Genomic DNA, 6,857 nt, shown 5'->3' with positions numbered 1-6,857 from the left:
AGCGCTGCGCCGGCTCCGGAAGGCGCGGGCTCGGCAGGGTCGCTGGGGAACCCGCGGGTGCAGGGTCGGAGCTCCGCGCGGCCGGCGGGGAGAGGTAAGCAGGGGAGCGGGGGGCGCCCGAGCCCTGGCAGCAGCGGCCCGCGCCCGGCAACTGGCTCTCGGAACCCGCCTGCCACCCCAGCAACTTTGCGGGCGCGGCTTCCGTCCGGCCCCGCCCCGGGGTGGGGGCTGCGAGGCGGGGACCCCGGGGTGCAAGTCCTGCACCCCTGCAAGCCCGGCTCAGGGGCCCCTCTGGCTCCTGCACTTGCAGTCCGAAGGAAATGGCCCGATTTGCGGGGGGGGGGGGGGGGAGGGTCTAGCCCATGGGGGGAGGGGGGGGGGAGCGGGTCCAGAGGCCTGGCGCTCTTGGGGTTCACCTTGAGAAAGTCCTGGTTACTCTGCGAGTGCCCCCACTCCGAGCGCGCCCGGGAGCAGGCGGGGTCAGGGTTTACTCCCGCAGCAGGAGGCGCCGAAAAGCTGCTCCCCAGGGTAGTTCGGGCCTGGTTGCTCTCCTTGGAGATGCCCCTGCCAAAAAAAAAAAAAAAAAACGCAATTTGCAAACTACCGACTTGCTTTTTTTTTTTTTTGCGGAACCGGGGATTGAACTCAAACCCGTGCGCTTGCCAGGGAAGCGCTTATTCCACTGAGCCATCTCCCCAGCCTGTCTTACTTGCCTTCTTGCCAGAGTTGATTTCAGTGGGATAAGTTTTGAGGGTCTGTATTTTGGAAAAAATGAAAGGTACACAGTCAAAACACAGTTAGAGGCTAGGGAAGTTAATTTCACTGTTTTTTTGTTTTGTTCTGCCAGGAGATATTTGGAAACAGCTTAAAAATAGTGCTTTTAAATAATTTTTAGATTTATTTAAAACATCCACGGAAAAGTAGATGTAGTAGACCACTTTTGACGTAATTTGAATACTAAATTCCCTGACTTTTTACTTTTATTCTTGTATTGTTATTTTTGAATTTGCAAATATGCAAGCTGTAAATGAATTTTATAGCAGCTTTTAAAAATAATTGATACCTCTTCACTTTAAGTCTGTGTTTTTTCCTCTTGCTTTTAATTCAAGGAACTGTTGGGTGAAAATATCGCTTGGGTAGTAGAGTATTGGCGTTGTTCTCTGTGGCAGTAGAGAAACGAAGCGAGAGCTACATAAAACTGGATCTCGTTTTGCACATTTGCAAAATGAGGAGATTTATCTTCTCAGATCAGAGATAATCTCTAAGGTTCTTCCCTGTCCTGAGAATTCCGTATACATCGTCAGGATTTGGGAATGCAAATATTAGTTGAAGTCTAGATTAAAACTTTTATACATTTAAGTGGAAGACACGTGATAGCTGAGTTTAATCGTGTCAGTCTCTCAGAATAGCTGAGCCATTCATTGGGCGTTCTGTGCTCTTACATGGTTACATTGTATGCTACTAAATAAAAATGTGTCCGGGACCTTAAATCCCTTACTCCTTGCTTCAGGACTGATTAATAGGGCTGACACGCTAGAACATTCCTGTCTGTTTCTTTTTAAATAGTCTGCAGGAAACATCAAGAGTGTTATGAAGCATTTAAAGCATTAACATCAATATACAAGGACACATAAACAACATTACAGACAAGAAATTTCAAAATTTATGATCCTTTACAACCCTGCAAATTGCATTTGAGGTAATTTTTGTAATTATGGTATTGGTCAGGTGAAAGCAATGCCTGTTGGAGAATGAATTTGCCTCTAATTAATAGGTAAGTATGTTTGAATCAGGATTTTCTCTAAGGAAAAGACAAAATGTTTTTCCCTTCTGTCTGAGCAGTTACAGGAAAATATCTAGAGTAAAAGTTACAACAGGTATTCTCCACAGTAAGTAAGTAGGTGACAAAAGCTTGCTGGTTTAAGTGACCTAGAGTATAACAGTGGTGTGTCGGCCTCCAACCCGGAGATCCAGGGGTTAATTCACACATACTGGAAACAGAGCCTGACACCCCGTGCTCCCTAAAGCCAGCCAGTGTTGCTCCTTCTGGAATGGGGTGGGGTCACCGCAGAAGGGCTCCTGGAGCAGGACTGGAGGGCACAAGCAGTTGGCAGAACTTACTGGAGACTCTCCAGCTCTCCCACACTCATTTTCTACTCTGAATGATACATCCCTCATCTGAGAATCTCAGTTTCAGAGTGTGAGACTTTCGGAGCACTGAGATGCTGCGCAAGCTCCAGGTTTGGGAGTATTTCAGATTTGAGATTTTCAGCTTAAAGATGCTCAGCTGGTAAAGTCTATGCAAATAGTTCAAACACCCCCCCTACTCCACAACTCCCACTCCTCCTATCCCACTCCACCTCCGCCTTTCCCCAAAGAAAGCCAATCTGAAATATGCAAGGCTTCTAGTCCCAGGCATTCTGCGTAAGGGACACTTAGCCTGTAGTAATATTTAGATTGCAGAGCTGCTGGGACTCATAGGTGGGTTGGTGTTTTTGAGATCTAGTGTCTCCATGTAGTATGACAACACTGCTAATCTTGGTTCTGCCCACCTACCTTGGAGGTTGTCTGTTGACTAAATTGTGGGCTGAGTAGTGGAATACAGTGTTGATTGTAATTTTCAGAATTTTTTGGTTTGTTTTTGAGGTAGTGGTGCAGGCTGGCCTTGAACTCACTATGTAGTCCAGACTTGCCTTGAATTTGTGGTAATCCTCCTGCCTCAGCCTCCTGAGTGCTAGAATTATAGGCATGAGCCACCACACTTGGCAATTATCTGAAATTTGAGGTGACAAAATCTTAGTGTCTGTCAAATCTTCGTAATGCTTTATTATACACGATACTATACACTATTTTTTTCAGTTTTGTTTATTTTTAAAATTATTCACTGGGAAAATTAAGTACAAATCTGAAAACACACATGAGACATTTGTAATTCCACATTTAATTTTTGCTTATGTGTATGTTGATTGGTACAGGTATTTCACATATTTAAATATGGATGCACTCTAGTCATGTACAGGAAATCAGTAAAGAGAGAATTAGTTTATTCCTGGATAAACCTATAAATCCTTGCTGTGCAGAAATAGATATATCAATATTTAATATGCTTTTCAATTGGCGTATGTCATGTTTGGGAATTTGGGTAGCTTTATTGGGCTTTCATAGATATTCTAAAAAACAAGTTTGTTTGATTTTTGCTTTTTAAAATTTAAGGCTATCTTTTTTTTTTTAAAAGAGAATACAGAGTAGTAATATGGAAGAAAAAAATAGAAATTGTACAAAATTTCACTAAACAAAATAATATGCATTCAATAGTGCTTGTTGTATTGCATAATGTTGTATTCAAGTTAGTCGTTCAGATTACCAGATCTAGGCATGCAAAATTGGAAAAAGAAAGAAAAGGGATAAAAGTTATAAGAAATTAAGAAGAGAGAAAAAGGAAAAAAAAAAAAACAACAACAAAACAAGCAAAAAAAAAAAAAAAAAAAGCACCAACTTCTTCCCATAGGCCAGCAAAACTACAGTACAGTTATCCAAATCATCCTTCTTATGTACATAGATATTTGAAACACAGCATTTATTTAAAATTCAGTATGTAGAGTGAGGTCCTGAGTTCAATTCCCAGTACCTCCCTAGTGAAAAATAAAATAAAATAAAATTTACAGTGCAACAACTGACTTTAAATGATTTTTAAGTAGCATATTTGTATATAAAGTATACTTTTCACTATATCGTATAGATCTTAAAGGAAACTGGGCTTAATGTTGACATTTGAGTTTCCCTAAATTTCAAGCTGCAAGAGGACAGGGATTTGAATTATTGCATTATTTTAGTGGCTCTGCGAATTATTGCCATGGTCCATCATGCTATGGTGGATGTTTTACAGTTAGGCATGTTCCAGTATAGCTGGAATATTAGGGCACAGTCTGAGCAGAACGCAGCCTTCAGGCTTGCTTATGCGTGACCTTCTCCCTGGAAGACAGTGTGAACACACTGAACTGTGAGCAGCTGAACTGAGCCACACAGGAATACACAAAACACAAGACTGCACAGGTCTCAGACATCTGCCGGCTACACTGGCCCACCATATCTTACCTTCAGAGGTTGTGTTTTGCTCTCTTCCACACTTATGAACTCTTCTGTATAAAAACACACTCGTCCAACATCCCAAGCATATTTAAACATTTATTTTCTAAAAACAAAAATTTAATATCGAAAAGAAGCTGGAAGTAATTAAGTGTCGAAAGAATCAGGGGACTACGTGGCATTTCCCGAGCACAAGAATTAGGGAATACCGCACACTGCAGATCATTAGAGGCAGGGCTGCAAAAATAAAGGTCTATGGTAAGAGTAAAAAAAAAGAGGTAGCAGCAAGTTTCAAAGAAATAGAAGAAATTGAAACATTACTGGGTGTGTGGATTGAGACTAAACCATGAGTAATCTTTCTCTCTGTGAAAGAGAAGGCACTAGCCCATCTGAACACTGTAAAAGGAAACTGTTCCACACCATACAAGCCCTCCTGTCAGCCCTACACTCGGCTGGTTTGATGGTTTCGAATGGCACTAGTTGTCCAATTCTGTTGCGCTAAAACAAAAGAGTTTCCAGCGGTGATAGAGAGGTCAGTTGAAGAAGGCTGCACAAAACTTCAATTTTGATGAGGCGATTATCTATTAGAAATGTGTACCTCCAGGAACCCACTTTCACGGCTGGGAAAAAATGCCCCTGGCTTTAAGACTGTGAAAGACAGCGTTTTTGGTTCTTCTTCCATCACTCAACTGTGACTTGTGTACTGCAGCTCTTCCTGTGTCACTTCTCTAAGCGAACTGAGAGCCTTTGTAAAGGCTCAGTACTGCATTTGTGTGTTTGTAAGCCATTGGACATGTATAAAATTGCCAGTGCTGTTATTCTGTCTTTTTTTTTTTTTAAGAATTCTTTAGACAAAGAATTTAAGTGTTACATCTCTAACACCATTTTTCTATAAGCCCTGGGGTTTCTTTTTCTTTTCTTTTCTTTTCTTTTCTTTTCTTTTCTTTTCTTTCTTTTTTTTTTTCCTGGTACCAGAGATCAAACTAAGGACCTTTTGCTTACCAGGCAAGCATTTAATCTACTGAGCTATCTCCCTGGCCCTTATGACCTGTAGTTTCTATTGTGCAGTTTGTGCAATGATTTTTTTTAGGAACACATAGGATCTGTGTTGCAGCAGAAGAGACGATAGTTACTTAAAAGTAGCATAGAAGAGGGAAGCATGATATTATTGGAACAATAAGGGTGATACCTATCATTTCCTCTCCTAATGGAGTCTAGTGGTGACCAGAGGCCAAAAGCGACTCCCCTGACCCAGGTGTAGGGTCCACCTGGCTGTTGAGCCAGAAGAAGTAAAAGCTTATAGCCAATTAGCATAGGTGATCTCATAGAGCCGTTTGCCAGAAAGATACCTGAGAACCTGACCTAAATGTAAAAAAGTGAGTGCGTTTGCTGCACATTGGTTGCTCAGAGTTGTGGGAATTGCAGGTGTCCACCGTTGATTTGTGTTAAAAAAAAAAAAAAATAGACTGTTTCATGTGAGCGCTTCTCCTGTGTCCTTCATTGGGAAGTCGGGACTCGCTCTTTGGTAAGCATAGCTCTGTAATGTAATGTCCTAGCAGCTGCTAAAAAGGAAACAGCTCCCTGCTTATACTTTTAACCCTTTTCAGGGTGTGGAGAAGCCAGAAAAATTTGAATAGAGCCTGGCAATTATTTAAAGCAGTGAAATGGCAAGCTTGAGAAAGATTTACCGCCACTGCTGCACATCAAATAGTTTTGGGAACACTATAGCTGACTCGACTGCTGGGCCCATCTTCCCTGCCTCTGTGGCTGAAAACACTGTAGGTTCGGCTGGATACAGCAGGACATGCCTGGAATCCAGTTACTAGGGAGGCTGAAGGGGGAGTATTCCAAGTTCAAGGTCAGCATGGGCAGCTTAGCTCACCCTGCTTCAAAATCAAAAAATAAATGAAAAGGCCTAGGGCTATCTCAGTGCTCACTGAGTTCAATCCCCAGTACTGTGGGGAGGGGGAAGCCCAAACTCAGAAACTCTTAAGAAGACCTTACAATTACTTGACCCTAAAGCAGAAGGGAGAAAACAAGAATGTTGTTGACCTGTTCCAGTAAATCTATATGTTCAGGTACAGTTGTATGTGAAGCAGCATATCATCTTGGCTAAGAGATTAAATCTGCTCTACCATTTGGATAATCTTTTTAACCTCCCTGCCTTGGTTTTTTCATCTGTAAATTGGGGGCAATAAAACTACTTACCTCAAAAAAAGGGAAAAATTAAATGCAATACTATTTGAAGATCTTCAGTAATGTTGCCAGCACACATTAAATACTCAATAAATGCTAGAGCAAGGATGGCAAACCTTTTAGAGACCGAGTGCCAAACTGTGACCTCAAACCCACATACTTATCAAGAGTACCAACACTACAACTAACCCAGAATACTGAGGTTTTAGTTTAGAAAAGCAACTCTATAATAACATCTTCTGTCTTAAAAGACAATCACAATGATGCTCATGCGGTAGGGTTGCCACCACTGTGCTAGAGGCTGGTAGAGGCATATGAATGAGATGGCCACCGGGTATTGTGCCAATTTTACATCACTTGGTTCATCTTCCCCTGGTGAAGTCACACAACTTGGAGAATTACAAAACTACTTGTTGTAAGCTCGGATTATGGGCTATGCTTTGATTGTCAATCTCAGGATGTATCTGAAACATCAAGTATTTGCCTGTCTGTTTGACTGAATTTCCCAAAGAACTGACATAAAAGTCACCCAAGGAAACATGATAGTCCATAACTTTTGAGAATTGACATGTGAA

The 6,857-nt window shown here is 41.9% G+C and overlaps 1 protein-coding gene across 5 annotated transcripts in view; it reads left to right on the top strand.

Moving 5' to 3' along the window:
• Positions 1 to 6: 6 nt before the first annotated feature.
• The window catches only part of Popdc3 (popeye domain containing 3), a 22,941-nt gene continuing 16,090 nt past the window's right edge, over positions 7 to 6,857 (top strand). For 2 of the 5 annotated variants that reach the window (XM_023722357.1, XM_023722356.1), the window contains exons 1-2: positions 7 to 94; positions 1,567 to 1,699. The gene's annotated coding sequence lies outside the window, so the exon portion shown is untranslated. The other 3 variants (XM_004637456.3, XM_023722355.1, XM_023722358.1) reach the window with 2 other exon arrangements.

Source organism: Octodon degus, unplaced genomic scaffold (genome assembly GCF_000260255.1).
Source record: "Octodon degus isolate 3935 unplaced genomic scaffold, OctDeg1.0 scaffold00090, whole genome shotgun sequence".
NCBI classification, from domain to species: Eukaryota; Metazoa; Chordata; class Mammalia; order Rodentia; family Octodontidae; genus Octodon; species Octodon degus.
The sequence above is the reverse complement of the archived record's forward strand: the minus strand, read 5'-3'. Positions and strand labels throughout refer to the sequence as shown.